General features: G+C 40.7%; 1 protein-coding gene across 1 annotated transcript in view; it reads right to left on the bottom strand.

The window, feature by feature from the left end:
* Positions 1 to 17,180, bottom strand: part of LOC124553500 (activated Cdc42 kinase-like) — a 315,929-nt gene that overhangs the window by 107,253 nt on the left and 191,496 nt on the right. The window lies entirely within an intron of this gene.

The following is a 17,180-nucleotide window of genomic DNA, read 5'->3' as shown; positions in this document are numbered from 1 at the left end:
CTGTAATGGTGTCAGTGTGTAGATTAAGGTACAGGCTTTCATGTAAAAATAAAATTATTGAGATAACTTAGCACATCTTTTTTTAATTTCAAAACGGTACTTACTTAAAAACACGCCTCGTAAAAAAATGTGGCATGGTGCATGTCACAAACACACTGTGTGTTTGGACATCAATACAACATGTTCTATGTTTTAATTGTGCAGTATTTTATCTGTGTAACGCTGGTGCTCTCGGCTATTTTTTATTACAATCTGACACAACATCACTACATGACTTTTACTGTGGTAGAAATAAAAGATTAATTACATAACTTTAGTTTCTCAAGGTGAAAGCTAAAACTTTATGAGCATACCTTGTACATAATACATCTTCAACAGCTTTTATTGGAGGTTATACTTACTTATCATGTATTAAACACATTTTCAACTTTGTGTTCATTATCAACAGCCTCATTAATAAAACTGAAGATCCATTACATTAAACTGTGATTATACGTCAGTTTAAAAAGCAGAGCTCAAAAGACGTAGATATTTACAACGGTGGAAGTAAAAGGGCGAATCACATTGGACTCGTTACATATTCCAGGATCCAAGGTGAACCACCTACAACTTGCACTGGAAAGATTGTGGAAATGTAAAGTTCTACTTACATGCAGTTTTCACAGAATGGATTGGTTTTAAGTGGCTTTTATTTTTAGCCAACAAACAGATTGCAATAATACTTACAAAGTATACTTTTAGTGCAAACATACACTTTTTTAAATGGAACAATGCCTGTTGACAATAACAGATTAAAATTAAGGTATATTAGAATGCCACTGAGTTTGTTACAGAATTCTAGTGCGAGTCAGTTTCGAGATATCGTATTTTGAAAAGTTTCCACACCATCACTTGTTTGTGCTATTCAACTTGCATAGTGACTACGTACGACATCGTTATATTTGCTGTAGTGCGCTTGTGTGTTCGTCGAGTGCACTGCGACCTGATAGTCAGTCACAGTACTATAGGTAAGTGGACAACAGGATTCACCGATGGAGAAGAAGTCGAGTATCTCACGGTGTATGGAGAGTGTAGGAAGAATGCAGTTCGTTCTTGTACGATGTATGCAGCAAGATATCCAAATACACAGCAAACAAATGTGCAAATATTTATCAGCCTCCTCACCAAGTTATGTGAAAGTGGTGGTGACAGATAGAAACAGGTGAGAATGGAAGAAGAGGAAATTTACGTTCTTGCTGCTGTCAATATTGATCTTCACATGAGCTCCAGTGGAATCACACGAGGAAGTGGCACGAGTCGGGCACGTGTCCTACGTGTTCTCCATTGACATACGTTCCTACCCTATCAAATCTCTCTCCATATTCCCAATGTATCACGTACCAGGGGCGTTTCAAAAGTCCATGGAAAGTCCGAGAGATGGCACCACTGGCACGTATCGAGGTCATGTTTAGTTAGTAGCATCTTTGGAAAGAATGCACACCAAGTTTCAGCCATATTGGTCTATTTCTTTGTGTTTGGCATTCGTGTGAGTCAAGGAAGTCGAGTGATTGTCAAAAAATGGACAAAAAAGAATTTCCTGTGGTGATTAAACATTACTTTATGAAAGGTAAAATGTCTCAGGAGACTAACGAGAAGCTTGAAAAACATTACGATGGTTCCAAAATTTTCGGAGTGGCCATATGGGCACAAGTGATGCTGAACGTTGCAGACACCCTGTGGAGGTTATGACTCCAGAAATCATTGATAAAATCCGTGATGTGGTGATGGATGACAGAAGGGTTAAGGTGCGTGAGATTGCTAGTGCTGTGGGCATCTCAAATGAATGGATACATAATATTTCACATAAACATTTGGACGTGAGAAAGCTATCTGCACGATGGGTTCCGCGATTGCTCACACTTGACCAAAAACGGAATCGTGTGTAGTGTTGCAAGGATGGTTTGCAGCTGTTCAGGAAGAATTCACAGGACTTTAAGCGTCATTTCGTCACTGTGGATGAAACGTGGATACATTACTATACTCCTGAGACCAAATAACAATCTAATCAATGGGTTACCAAGGGAGAATCTGCACCAAAAAAGGCGAAGACCATTCCTTCGGCCAAAAAGGTTATGGCGTCTGTCTTTTAGGATTCTCAAGGGATAATCCTCATAGACTATCTGGAAAAGGGTAAAACTATTATAGGTGCTATTATTCACCATTATTGGACCATTTGAAAACCGAGCTGCAAGAAAAATGCCGGCAATTGGACCGCAAAAAAGTCCTTTTCCATCACAACAATGCACCAGCACACACCTCAGCAGTTGTGGTCGCAAAATTAATGGAAATAGGATTCCAATTCATTTCACATCCCCCCCTATTTTCCAGACTTGGCTCCCTCGGACTGCTATTTGTTCTCCAATTTGAAGAAATGGCTGGCGGGACAAAGATTTTATTCACATGCAGACTTGGACAATTGCTATTATTCGGAAGGGATCAACAAATTAGAACATCATCGGACGAAGTGTATAAGTCTAAAAGGAGACTATGTCGAAAAGTAAAAAAGGTTTACCCCAAACATATAAGTAGTTTTTATTTTTGCATGGACTTTTCAAATGTCCCTCGTGTCTTATTTAGTGATGAAGGTACGTTTACCAATTGTGGCAAGGAAACCTATGAAGCGTACACTATTCATCTGTTGACAATCCCCATTGGCTTTGTCAGGTGGGACGTCAGCATCCTCGGAGTGTAAACACGTGGTGCAGAATAGTGAACTGTCACCTCATAGGCCCGTTTTCCACAGATAGAACACTGAACCCGCACAGTTATCGCAGCCTCCTAACAGACACCATCTTCCACAACCTACACAATAAGAGCAACCTGTGGTACCGACACCACGGCTGTCCAGTCGACAGTGCACAAAGTACTACAGCACGCCTCCACAAATTGTTTCCGAATCATTCGATCGGATGCAGAGGACCTGTACCTCGGCTGGCCTGTTCCTCAGATTTGACGGCTGTAGACCTTTTTCTGTGGGGAAAGCTGAAAGATACTGTTTACAAGGGCATACCGACTACACCCAATGATACACAATGACGTACTACAGCAGCCTGGACGTCTCCACTGAAATGCTAGCACCTGTGCAGTAATCGTTCCACATCAGACTGGTTCAAATGGCTCTGAGCACTATGGGACTAACATCTGTGGTCATCAGTCCCCTAGAACTTAGAACTACTTAAACCTAACTAACCTAAGGACAGCACACACATCCACGCCCGAGGCAGGATTCGAACCTGCGACCGTAGCAGTCGCGCGGTTCCGGACTGAGCGCCTAGAACCGCACACCAGACTGGAAACGTGTATTGCTGCTGGTGGTGGTCATTGTGAACACAACCTCTCACGGTCAGCTGTCTTGTTACTGGTCTACTGGTCAGAACCCACACAACTAGCATGTTCACTTAAGCTGTTCTTTAGTGTGGGCTACCACAGATATTGTACAAAACTCAGTGTGAGAACATTTCAAAATACAGTATCTCGTAAATGGTTCACACTAGAATCCTGCAACAAGTACCACTGTCGTTCTAATTCACCCTACTTTTAGTCTGTCAGTCCACAGCTCGTGGTCTCGCAGTAGCGTTCTCGCTTCCTGCGCACAGGGTCCCGGGTTCGATTCCCGGCAGGATCACGGGTGTACCCTGCCTCGAGATGACTGGGTGTTGTGGTGTCGTCTTCTTCAACATCATCGTTCATCCTCATTACGGTCAGAGGAAGGTAATGGCAAACCAACTCCGCTAGGACCTCGCCTAATATGGTGGTGCAGGTCTCTCGCATCATCCCCTACACTCCTCGGAGTATGGGACCTCGTCATCATCTCAGTCTGTCAATGTCATTAGGCACTGTTCCATCAAAAAAGGGTATGTTTGCACAAAATATACATTTTCTAAGTATTACTACAATTATTGGCTAATTATATGAGACTCTGAGCACGAATCCATTCTGTGAAGACTGCACATCAATAGCACTTTCCATTTCTGCAATATTTGCAGTACACGTTTTACGCAATTCAAGCTGTATACGCTGTCTGGCAAAAAAATGAAGTAACCAAAAGACATTGGCGGATGGCAATGTAACTTCATGCACTAGCACAGAACACCAGAGTACACAAGTGTTCCAGAATGACATTTTCACTTTGCAGCGGAGTGTGTGCTTATATGAAACTTCCTGGCAGATTAAAACTGTGTGCCCGCCTGAGACTCGAACCCAGGACCTTTGCCTTTTGCGGGCAAGTGCTCTATCCTTTCTTTCAGGAGTGCTAGTTCTGCAAGGTTCGCAGGAGAGCTTCTGTAAAGTTTGGAAGGTAGGAGATAAGGTACTGGCAGAAGTAAAGCTGTGAGTACCGGTCGTGAGTCGTGCTTCGGTAGCTCAGTTGGTAGAGCACTTGCCCGCGAAAAGCAAAGGTCCCGAGTTCGAGTCTCGGTCGGGCACACAGTTTTAATCTGCCAGGAAGTTTTTACACAAGTGTTGTTAGCAGGTCTGGTAGGGTGTTTAAGGGTGTGAACTACCTGAAATGCTGAGTGATCACTGTCAAGGATGTGCAGATGCTGCGTACTTTTATGAGATGGCATTATCAGTACACGACAGAGTTTGAAAGGTCCCTCATTGTGGGCCTCTATTCCACCAGCTCATCGTATTGTGCAACATCTGGATTTGTGGAGAATTCAAATATGGCAGTGGGCCAATGCTGGGTTGAATGGGAACGCGAGGGAAGGCATACCATTGTCGAGGTACTGGTCGACCACACATGACCACCATGAGGAAGGATTGCCTTCCTGTGCACTGAGGACACTGTAATGCCTTCACGTACGCTTCTCTCATCCGAGAATCAATAATGGACATCCTACAATGTGCTACGTCACCTCGCGACATCAATCGGAGAATAGCAGTAACTGGACTGGGGAATTACTGTTCCCTGCATAGGCTGTCGTTGACACCACAATTAGGACTGTTAATATTTTTAAAAATATCGGGAATCCAACATATTGATATTTAAAAAAATTTAATTGTCAGCCCTCGATATATCGAAAAAAAGTATCGATATATTGAGGGGAAAAATATCGATGTACTGGCCTATCAAAATATTGACTACACATCGTAAATACACTGTCAGTTTTAGAGTTGTACATTTAAGTATTGACTTATTATTAGATATTCTGTACATCAACAAGCTTTATCCCTGTCAGAGCAAGAATTGAAAGGAAAATGATGCACGTTCAAACTTAGTGATAACCACTTTGGTAACAGTGGTACCTGCATGTAAGTGGCACATTAAAGTTGCCTGACTGGTACGTTGTTCGGTTTCCTCAAATATCAGATTTGTCCAGAACACTTCGTGTAGACTTCCTTGTTTTTATTCATTTCTGAAAACGCCAGCAACCTTGCAGTTGTGGTGTCAAAACTGCATAGTGAAGCTAAACGTTGCAGTTTCTGTCGGTAGCACCAAGTGCCGATTACGTCAGCATTTCCCCTCCCAACGTCTCCTCCCACCGCAAACACCAATCTTGTCATTTTCATTTTGTTCACCAATTTCAGCAATTGTTTTCCAAGACTACTGATGTGACGAAATGGCACACTAGTTGTGTTGGTAATTGATTTTTAACATAACTGGTGTGCCATTTCTTCAAATGAGAAACCTTGTTATTCCACTCACACTGCCCCCCCCCCCCCCCCTCCACCCAGTGCAATCAGATTACTTCTTTGTGCCACCTATATTTGCTTCACACAATCTAAGAGACTCCTTCACATAGTGAAAATAAAGCTACATTCACTACAATTTCAAAAGAACTATTTCAAATATTTACTAAAACTTGCCAAAAAATATAATATAAAATAAAAGCACCAGCGCTCCACATTACCATTTTAATATCGATATACCGAGGAGAAAAATATTACTATCATATATCGATAATTTTTTAAAAAAAATATAAATACATTGATATTTTATCAATAGCCCTAACCACAAAACAAATGGCCGTGTCTGGAGTGGTCCCAGGATCGGGAAGAATCTAGTGCCGATGAATAGAATCGCACTGCATTCAGCGATTAATTGTGGTTCCGTCATGCTCCATACGGCCATTGCTAGCGAGTACCGTGGCAACCTGGTATGAGGTGGTGTTATCTGGTGTTTTGGAGAGGCACAGCAATGGTACTCTGGCATTACAGTGTGGGGAGTTGCTGGATATCACTTCAGGTCACAGGTGGTCGTGACTGAGGAAACTGAGATGGCACAATGGTACTTCACGGACATCCTGCATCCTCATGTGTTACTGCTCGTGTGTCTTTTTTGATGGGGTATTTCTTGCACACAAATGACATGTGACTCTACAAACAGCCTGGACAAAGTTGAGGTAATCCCGTGGCCAACAAGATCCCATGTCTGGGACCAGGTCAGATGTAACAGAGCCAGTATTGAAGAAATCAAAGACCAGTTACAATGGTTGTGGGCCAGCTTGCCCTAGGACCAGATACGACAGCTTTAGGACACCCTTCCCAACCCAATCAGTGTATGCATGCCACACTGGTAAGTGAGCTCATGCTGCCAAGGTCTTCTAAATCTGACTTGATGTTATAATCATTGAAACAAAATCACATACCCTCTCAAGCCGTGAATTTTCATTTAATTTCCTCCTATAATCCTGTGAGCTTCACATTTTTTTGTCAGGTTGTGTATATGAGGGAAACGCCTGCACAGGAAACTGTCCAGCTATAACATGTTATGTGGTAGGCCAACAAATATCTTTTTTACACTGCGAACACATTTTGTGCAATACTCTAATATTCTGATTTTGTAAGCTTTACACACACACACACACACACACACACACACACACACACACAGTAATATAAATAAGTCTTTTCAGTGCTTCATTGGCAAAATTTTGGGCGCTGGGATGCAGCTCTTCAGACACACCATCATCCCGCAGCCATAAAAACCAGAAGTTCAATTTTTTTTACCTTGTCACAAAACTTACAATGAGAAATCATTCTTTACAAGACACGTTCCGAAATTCATGGTTTTTAAAACATAATTTCTTATAGTTACATAGTACGAATCCGGCCCCTTTTTGATTGCCTCTAAGACCCAAACCTCCAGATGTCAGACACTCAGATCAGTATTAAACATTGTATGTCGTGATGGCCTTGGGAGAGCCAGTCGTGACAAAACTCGACCATCTGGTGAGCAAGATGTATGAGCCAGGCGAAATACCCACAGACTCCAAGAAGAATATAATAATTCCAATCCCAAAGAAAGCAGGTGTTGACACATGTGAAAATTACCGAACTATCAGTTTAATAAGTCACAGCTGCAAAATACTAATGCGAATTCTTTACAGACGAATGGAAAAACTGGTAGAAGCGGACCTCAGGGAAGATCAGTTTGGATTCCGTAGAAATGTTGGAACACGTGAGGCAATACTAACCTTACGACTTATCTTAGAAGAAAGATTAAGAAAAGGCAAACTTACGTTTCTAGCATTTGTAGACTTAAAGAAAGCTTTTGACAACGTTAACTGGAATACTCTCTTTCAAATTCTGAAGTTGACAGGGGTAAAATACAGGAAGCAAAAGGCTATTTACAATTTGTACAGAAACCAGATGGCAGTTATAAGAGTCGAGGGGCATGAAAGGGAAGCAGTGGTTGGGAAAGGAGTGAGATAGGGTTGTAGTCTCTCCCCAATGTTATTCAATCTGTATATTGAACAAGCAGTAAAGGAAACAAAAGAAAAATTCGGAGTAGGTATTAAAATTCATGGAGAAGAAGTAAAAACTTTGAGGTTCGCCGATGACATTGCAATTCTGTCAGAGACAGCAAAGGACTTGGAAGAGCAGTTGAACGGAATGGACAGTGTCTTGAAAGGAGGATATGAGATGAACATCAACAAAAGCAAAACGAGGATAATGGAATGTAGTCGAATTAAATCGGGTGATGCTGAGGGGATTAGATTAGGAAATGAGACACTTAAAGTAGTAAAGGAGTTTTGCTATTTAGGGAGTAAAATAACTGATGATGGTCGAAGTAGAGAGGATATAAGATGTAGACTGGCAATGGCAAGGAAATCGTTTCTGAAGAAGAGAAATTTGTTAACATCGAGTATAGATTTAAGTGTCAGGAAGTCGTTTCTGAAAGTATTTGTATGGAGTGTAGCCATGTATGGAAGTGAAACATGGACGATAACCAGTTTGGACAAGAAGAGAATAGAAGCTTTCGAAATGTGGTGCTACAGAACAATGCTGAAGATAAGATGGGTAGATCACGTAACTAATGAGGAGGTATTGAATAGGATTGGGGAGAAGAGAAGTTTGTGGGACAGCTTGACTAGAAGAAGGGATCGGTTGGTAGGACATGTTCTGAGGCATCAAGGGATCACCTATTTAGTATTGGAGGGCAGCGTGGAGGGTAAAAATCGTAGAGGGAGACCAAGAGATGAATACACTAAGCAGATTCAGAAGGATGTAGGTTGCAGTAGGTACTGGGAGGTGAAGCAGCTTGCACAGGATAGAGCAGCATGGAGAGCTGCATCAAACCAGTCTCAGTACTGAAGACCACAACAACAACAACATGTCGATAGAGTATCAACCAAAACAGCGATTTAGTTCATGCTGTGTGCTGTCATCCAGTAGAACACGAGTAAATAGTAATTGAAATTAACACCACAACTGTGGAGTATAGGAAAAGTATATCTGTGAGGTGTAAATTTGAAAATCCATGGAGGCGAGTCGGTAGAGCGTCAAATCGTCGTCGTATCGGTCCCGAGTTCGAAACCCACTGATGGCGATTTTATGTGTGAAACTGATATATTGGAGAACATTTTTCTGACACATAAAAGGACATTTCGGATTTTGCAGCAATTTTCTTTTGACAATCTGCTTTCACTTTGTTAATTGAAAGTAGCAAATGTATAGAGTATATTTCTATAGATGTGTGTCATGTTATCTATACAGATGTACACTACAGGTTTGCTACTGACAACCAATGAAGTGAAAGCAGACTGCCAAGAGTACACTGCTATCAGGAAAATGCAGCCCACCAGCTACGTAACCACTTAATTTTGAAATCTTCTGTATTTAACGGTCTGTCATTATAGTTTTCTCCCCTTTTTAATTCTGTTATTAGCCCAAAATTTTACCAATGAAGCACTGAAAAGACTTATTTATATTTATATTACTGTGTGTGTGTGTGTGTGTGTGTGTGTGTGTGTGTGTGTGTGTGTGTGTGTGTGTGGAAAGCATACAAAATCAGAGTATTAGATATTTGTCATATGCATACTTGAAGCTAAAAGTTGTAGTCTACACAAATTACCAGAACACAGTGAAGTTTTAGTTTCTGCCACGTAATGCCATTTTTTGCTCTGTACAATACACGATCTTAACACAATCACGGCCAAAGCAAGTTGCTGCAGAAGACTATCCTCTTACAGTTTCTTTCGATCACTGCTGTTACGTACCTGACATTTTACCGGATGTCGACGACCTGAGGGACCTGACGCTGTCTGCAAAAGAAATGTCAACCGTACATAAAACTGTGGCAATGACGAATACCGGTAATGACCACACCCCAGTGCACAAGTCACTAAGATCGAGATGCAAAACCCACCGTGAGAAATTGAATTTGGCACACTACAAGAGGACAGACAACAGAGAACATTGCCCACACAGATAGCCTACCAAGCCCTGAGCCACCATACTAGCGATGCTGCCGAACAGTACAGAATATGATGACCAGTTATGGGAGACAAGCAGTAACCCAGCAACGTTACACAAACAGCCATACAAGAAGGTTGCATCCAGCAGTTACCCATTCCAAAAATACAGAAGTTTTTTTTTCGAAATTTTGTCACCATTTCCAAAACTTGTTACAGATAACAAAAGATATATCACAAGACTTGATTTAACATTTATGCAGGGTAAAACGTACAGTTGAACTTGGTTACGTGACAGGTCATGGGAGGAGAGCTTTTTTTGTCTTATTAGAAGATTCTCATCAACCCAGTTTCCAAAAAGGAAATACAAATGTCAGGGTTTAATGTCTATAGTAATCCTTGTACGCCACTGTGAAATGCATAGCAGATGGTACTTCCCATCAACCACATATTATGATTCATTTCTGCTTCATTTCCAAACAGAGTGTGAGAAGAATTACTACTTAAAATGCCTCTGTGCACGCTGTAAACAGTATAATCCTGCCCTTTCGGTCCCTACAGGGGTGAAACATAGGACGCTGAAGAACTTTATAGAGTCCTCTCTCAAAGCTGGTTCTTGCAAATTTTTAAGTAGAGTTTATCAAGAAAATCAATTTGTGTAGCATCCTCGTGATGCTCTCCCGCAGTCGAGCCCATTCTATCTCATATCCCTACAAATACCTGTCTCCACAGCCAGGGTCACTAATGCACGCTCGTGCGGTGGTGCTCGACCTGGCGGTAAGCCAGTTCAAATCCTAGTGGTGGGAAAAATTTTCATTACCAGTATTTTGCTGGCAAGGGAAGAAGTGGTGGTACGAAGTTCCTGATCACCAGACTTTATGCTAGTGTCCTGATTTAAATACCAAACCCCTCCACAGTGTGTTATGAAAGTGAAGGCATGTGACACTGTTAATGGTGACCCACCTGTTGGATGTGGACATTAAGCTTAGCAGCCCCCCCTCCACTCAGTGCTATTTACGTGGAGTAGGCTATGTGCTGGCACCAGGTATCACCCTTCTCTCATTATGATCATCACCACCATCACACAACACAAACATTACACTACACACATGCACATGCACAAGCATACCCCCCCCCCCTCCTCCACACACACACACACACACACACACACACACACACACACACCCACACACAAAGTGGACCCATTACATACCGTGTTTACTCGAATCTAAGCCGCACTTTATTTCCGGTTTTTGTAATCCAAAAAACCGCCTGCGGCTTAGAGTCAAGTGCAAAGCAAGCGGAAGTTCTGAAAAATGTTGGTAGGTGCCGCCACAACTAACTTCTGCCATCGAATATATGTAGCGCTACACAGGCATGCTTTGTAGGAACAAAGATAAATACTGGCGCCAAAACCTCTGCGTCAGTTAATAAATTTTAACAACAAAAAGGTGGAAGACGAGCTTTTTTTTCTCCGCCACGAGTTTCGACCACTGCATTTTCATACATTATCCAACAAAGTAAATACAAATTCCGTATTGTTCATCTTCGAATGTAGCAGAATTTCAATGTACTACAAAAATCCGACTGGCAAGACTGTTTGGGATGTTTGTCAATATGGCCAACTCTATATTCCGAATTATTTCCTACCTGTGAGAAGAGATGGTTGCTAATATGAACCTGATGAAATGTGAATCACATGCAGTAATCTCTTCACCATAAGAATAATACGATATAAACATTTCTCCATGTATTCTTTCGTGTTTGCTGCTATCTCATTTAAATCCTGTCTGCCTAATAAACTACGAAACTAGAGTGAAACAACAGCAAACGCGGAAGAATATATGTATCGTATCATGTTGATATTCGTATTATTCTTATGCCAAATAGTGATACAGTCAGAAATAAAGCACGGCAACTGACTAGATTTTTAAATCTAAGATGACTAATTTCTGTGCAGAATGTAATGTACTAAAGAGGCGCCTGCAAAGATTTTCAAATGGAGAAAAATTTTCGCCTAACTCTCGTTCAGAACATGTTCTATCATACGCAGTCTATTATTTGGTTCTTGTTGATCATTATCAAAGAAAGCAGCAGTGTGAGTAACAACAAATAGCAGTCTCTTGCCATTGTTTCTCTAAGCTTAGAGTGACGTAAACACCTATAACAAAGAAAACAGCACTTATCAGATCGAAGCAAAATAACCAATAGATTCGAAACAGACAAAGCAGGTGAAAAAGGAAGGGTACCAGTATGAATACGGATGGAGCGCCTGACGCATAGCAATGTCTACCTGGTAAAGCTTAACTGCTAAGCTTACGACTCGAACCAAACTACTGTGGCTGTATAGTCATTCATTCGACCTAAATTGTGTCTCATATTACAATGGACCAATTTTGTTTCGATTTGGAGGTGCGGCCTAAAACTTTTCTCTCCCCTTGAATTTCGAGTCTCAAATTTCACGTGCGGTTTAGATTCGGGAATGTTTTTTTTCCTTTATTTCGAGTCTCATTTTTCAGGTGCGGCTTAGATTCGAGTAAATACGGTATGTGAATCACTGATATCATAGTCATAGGACACTTCTTTCTGATTTTGGTGAAGAGCATAATTTTGCTTTCTGAACGTTTAAAGCAACCTGCCAATGTTTCCGCCATTTTGAAACATATAGCCTGTATAGCTGTACGTGTTAAAGCGCCGCTTCCCAGATGGGGAGGTGCGCTGATCCCGAAACAAATCCATCCAGCACATCAACACTGAGGGTTGGTGTGCTGGCCAGCCTGGGTGTGGTTTTCAAGCAGTTTCTCACATCTGGTAAGGTGAATACTGTGCTGGTACCCAAGTCTTGCCTCAGTTCATGATTCGTAAACAATAAGAAAACTTTTGCATACTTTCATATGACTCGTGCTGCATGCAAACAGTTGGTGTACACACATCCCACCTCAGAGGAGGGGTAGGGGGTAGGGGGTACGGATAGGGGGGAGGGGGAGTGAATGGGGAGGCAACAGGAAGGGCATCCAGCCACTCCTTAAATTAAACCATACGAAGTACATTCATAACCGTGCTGACCCTACACCAGTGTGAAACAAACGCACAACAAAAACTAGAAGGAACATTATTGAGAGCTGACTGAATACTTATACAGCTTCTTTCCACAGTACTTCATTACACCATAGCAACATCTGCAAAAAGTCTCAGATTACTATTAATACTTTGCTGTCCGCACGTCTCATACAAATCGATTCGCTTGATGCCGGCAGCGCTGATTCAGATTACTTGGCTTGTCGCCAGCCGTTTTTGCCATTATCGGGAGATTACAAATTGTTAAGTTTTACTAACCTCATCGTTGGATCTCATAAGTGCTCAACCCTGTTCCCCTACTTTCATGAAATTTCGAAGAAATACATACATAAATAAATACAAAATTTGTTTGTTTCCAATATTTGTTTATTTAAAGTTTTTGGAAAATATTCAATTACGAATTGCACTTTGAAAAGCCAGTCAGCATTATCTGGTGTATTGTTGTTGTCGGAAAATTGTAAAAATGATAATATTTGTCCGAATCGTGTGCGGGACATCATTTTGCGAAATATCAGTGTGTCTGTCAATGGATTCGTTGACCAATTATCGTTGATCCTTGTTTTTTCTGCAGTTCCCATACGGATAGCAAGCCCAAACTATTTTCTAAGTTCTCGTCCCGTAAAGTCAACAAATTTGGCATTTTTTTATCCAGTCTCCTTCTATTGCAATTTTGACTGTAGTACTTGTTGATTTCATAGCTAATATATTCAAATAGATCAATCCCAATATATAATTCTATGATATACTCGACGCTCAGTGTATCTTTGGGAAATATGTTTGGACCTGAAGACCCTTCAAATTTATTGTTGGTGCCCAGTAAATCAAAATCTGACCAGAGAGAGAGAGAGAGAGAGAGAGAGAGAGAGAGAGAGAGAGAGAGAGGTCAGACAAGACATCCACCCATTCATCACAAATAATCTTATCGTGTCTTTCGTCTGCCATGATGAACTGGCACAAGTACTAATAAAAACAAACAACTTGTTGATGTGTGTAATTTATTGTTACCTAAACAACACACCAACAGAATGCAAAAGATACTAAAGTGCTGTTGCCAGCCACTGAGCGATATTATGCAAACGACACCACTGTGGTGTCGCTGGACAGAAGAGTGTTAATATTGTCCCCAAGGTCATTAATATACAACACTTCCCAGGGGCACACCGGATGTTACTTTCACTTCTGTTGATGACTCCCCATTTGAAATGACGTGCTGCCTCCTCCCTATCAATAAATTCTCAACCCAGCCACAAAACTGTTTGCTACCCCACATGACTGTACCACGGTGTGAAAGACGGACAATGAAGTGGGGAAGGAAATCGGTTGTGTCCTTTCCCAAGAAACAATCCTGGCGTTTGCCGTAACAGTTTAGGGGACTCACGACAACCTAACTCTGGATGACCTCCCAATTGAGAAATCAGTGTGCTAACCACTGTGCCACCTCCCCTGGTGATGGAAGTAGTTGGGTTCCACGTTTTAGGTCAGGGTAGATCTGCAGTCTTGTAATAAAGACATCCAACTGTTAGCGTTCTCAACAATTTGTGTGGGAAACTCATCAACTGACAGAACACAAAAATTTCAGTAGACTGCCAATGTCATCATTTGATAGAGGTACAATTTTTCCCATTTTTAAATATGAAATAATGTATATCAATCAGTTCGATTGGTCTTTGTTGTGTTGTGTGGGACATGTAGATTTTAAAACAGCCAATATATCACAGAACTGTAGTTTGTAACTAAGATGGTAGATTATCTTTGTTTTATGGAATCAAGTTGTGTTCCCTACCGAAGAAATGAAAGACACTGTCTCACATTTTCTTATGGGCAACAAAATTGTGTGTGAATTGGAGCAATATTTTGTTGACTATGACATTAACAATGGCAGTGAGAATGACGATATCAATCATTCACATGATGATCCTGACTTTGTGCAAAAAGTACTGCATCAAAGAAAGCGAGTCCCTCTCATTTTTATTTTTTGAAACAATTGTTTGCATCCTTATCTGTTTAGATTTTACGACAGCAGTATCCAGTATGGAATCGTGAAGGAATAGTTTTAAAGAATTTAATATTTTGATTATTCCAGGGCTTTTATATATGTTTTGGGAGAACAAAAATATTAAATTGTTTAAAAATGTTCCTGCATGGTTCCTATTGGCTATCCAATTCATTCTCATTAGAGCTCATTTTTTAATTTTAAATGATTGTGATTCAGATGGCGTTTTCTTTCATTGTACCAACTGTAGTCAGTTTTTCATGACAAGATGTCTTCAATTAAGAACAATGTTAAATAAAAGTCACAGACTTGATTACGTATATATTTAGCAACGTGGGAGCTCCGATCAGTAGTGCAGCTTTATATACAATTTCTTTTTACATTTATACTCCTCGCTTAAGTTATATTCATACTAATTATATACACATATAAAAAATGAAATACATGTGTAAATTGCATCTTACTGATGACTTTGTTTCGAGAATATTTTGAAAATTTTGTTATTCTTGTATAACTAATTTATTTGGAAATTTTTGATGTTATGATTACATTTGTATTTATGATTGTTGGTATCATCATAACTATTATTATAATTGTTATTATTAATATTGATTACTCTTAGAAAATAATGAATGAATGTATAATATGAATGAACTACTTTTATTTATGTTTTGATTAATATCTCTGAAGGATGTGCTTTGAAGTAAGTTGGCTTAGTGGCAAATAGTAGAGATGTGCAGAGCACATTTGCACAGTGTTGTATTCTCGAACTTACCTCGAGTGCATGTGATTATCAAAGAAGATTATTAATAAAACAAGGGAAAAGTGTCTAACGTGGCCTGTTACATTTCATTCAATAATGTCATTGAAAAAATTGAAACACTGAAATCTATTTGGAAACAGGATCATACCACTAGAAAAGCTATTCTCACAACAAGAATGAGTAGTAGTAATTCGACAATGGATTGAAGCTATGTAAAACATCTTTTCTCCCAACATCAACATGAAACTATGAACAGTTCTACGAGGGTGAGTCAAATGAAAACCTTAAATTTGTAATAACAAATTGAAATTTCGCGCCGTCATCCTGCAAGTTGGTAAGCGTGCTACAAACAGCGTCCAGAATGGCATGTAGGTGGCAGCACAGTGCAGATGCACACATACCGTCGCAGTATCAGTATAAAGATGACCGCCCCACTTGCGACTTGCACCAAAGACGAATGAAGGTTCAGTACGGTGATGCATGTTTGTCACAGCAGCAAGACTATGAATGGAGTAGGAAGTTCGCAAATGGTGTGACTTCAGTGGAAGATGCTGCTCGTCCAGGTCAGGCACAACGAGATGTGACTCCACAGAACATTACAGCAGTTGAAACCATAGTGAAGGAAACCCGCCGAGTGACAATGAATGACATTGCAGCATGTTTACAGATTAGTCACGGGTCAGCACACCACATTGTGCACGATGTGCTCCAGTTTCACAAAGTGTCTGGAAGATGGGTGCCACGGCAGCTGACTCCTGAAATGAGAGAACGACGTGTCGATGCTTGTGAAGAACTTCTACAGTGCTTTGAACGAGAAGGTGATGGCTTCCTTGCAAAAATCGTTACTGGGGGCGAAACCTCGGTTCACTTCCACCAACCAGAAACGAAGAGACCAAGCAAGGAATGGCGCCATTCCTCATCACCAAAACCAAAGAAGCTTCGAACAGAACCATCAGCAGGGAAGGTTATGCTGACTCTCTTTTGGGACGAAAAAGGCGACATTTTGGAGCATTACGTGCCTAGAGGGACCACTGTCACCAGTGCATCATACACAGATCTCCTAAAAAATCATCTGCTGGCAGCAATCAAATCAAAGCGACGTGGATTGCTGTCAGCAGGTGACCTTTCCCAACATAACAATGCGAGGCCCCACACTGCCCGTACAACAGTTGAAACAATCACAGACCTGCATTTTGAGTGTCTTCCACATCCATCATACTGACCAGACCTTGCCCCAAGTGATTTCCATATGCTTGGACGACTCAAAGATGCAATGGGAGAGAAGAAGTTCCGTTCTGATGAAGAGGTATGCCAAGCGGTGCACGACTTGTTTCACGGACTACCAAAATAACTTTTTTTCTAAAAGAATTTATGCACTTTGTAAGCAATGGATGACTTGCATTGTGTGTGGGGGAGATTATGTTGAAAAGTGATACAGATTTGTACCACTTCTGCACAATAAATAATATTTAAAAAAATATTTAAGGTTTTCATTTGACTCACCCTTGTAATTTTATCTCTTATTTATTCTCAATGTAATGGGAACAGACTATGTGAACACCAATGTAATTTTCATCAAAGTAAGAGAGTTAAAACTACAAGCTCCCCAAGAAGGATTCAGAGGGAGTGTAGAATGTTTGAAACAATATTTAGCAAGCATCAAATGCAA

The sequence above is a fragment of the Schistocerca americana genome, chromosome 11 (genome assembly GCF_021461395.2).
Source record: "Schistocerca americana isolate TAMUIC-IGC-003095 chromosome 11, iqSchAmer2.1, whole genome shotgun sequence".
Lineage (NCBI taxonomy): Eukaryota > Metazoa > Arthropoda > Insecta > Orthoptera > Acrididae > Schistocerca > Schistocerca americana.
The sequence above is the reverse complement of the archived record's forward strand: the minus strand, read 5'-3'. Positions and strand labels throughout refer to the sequence as shown.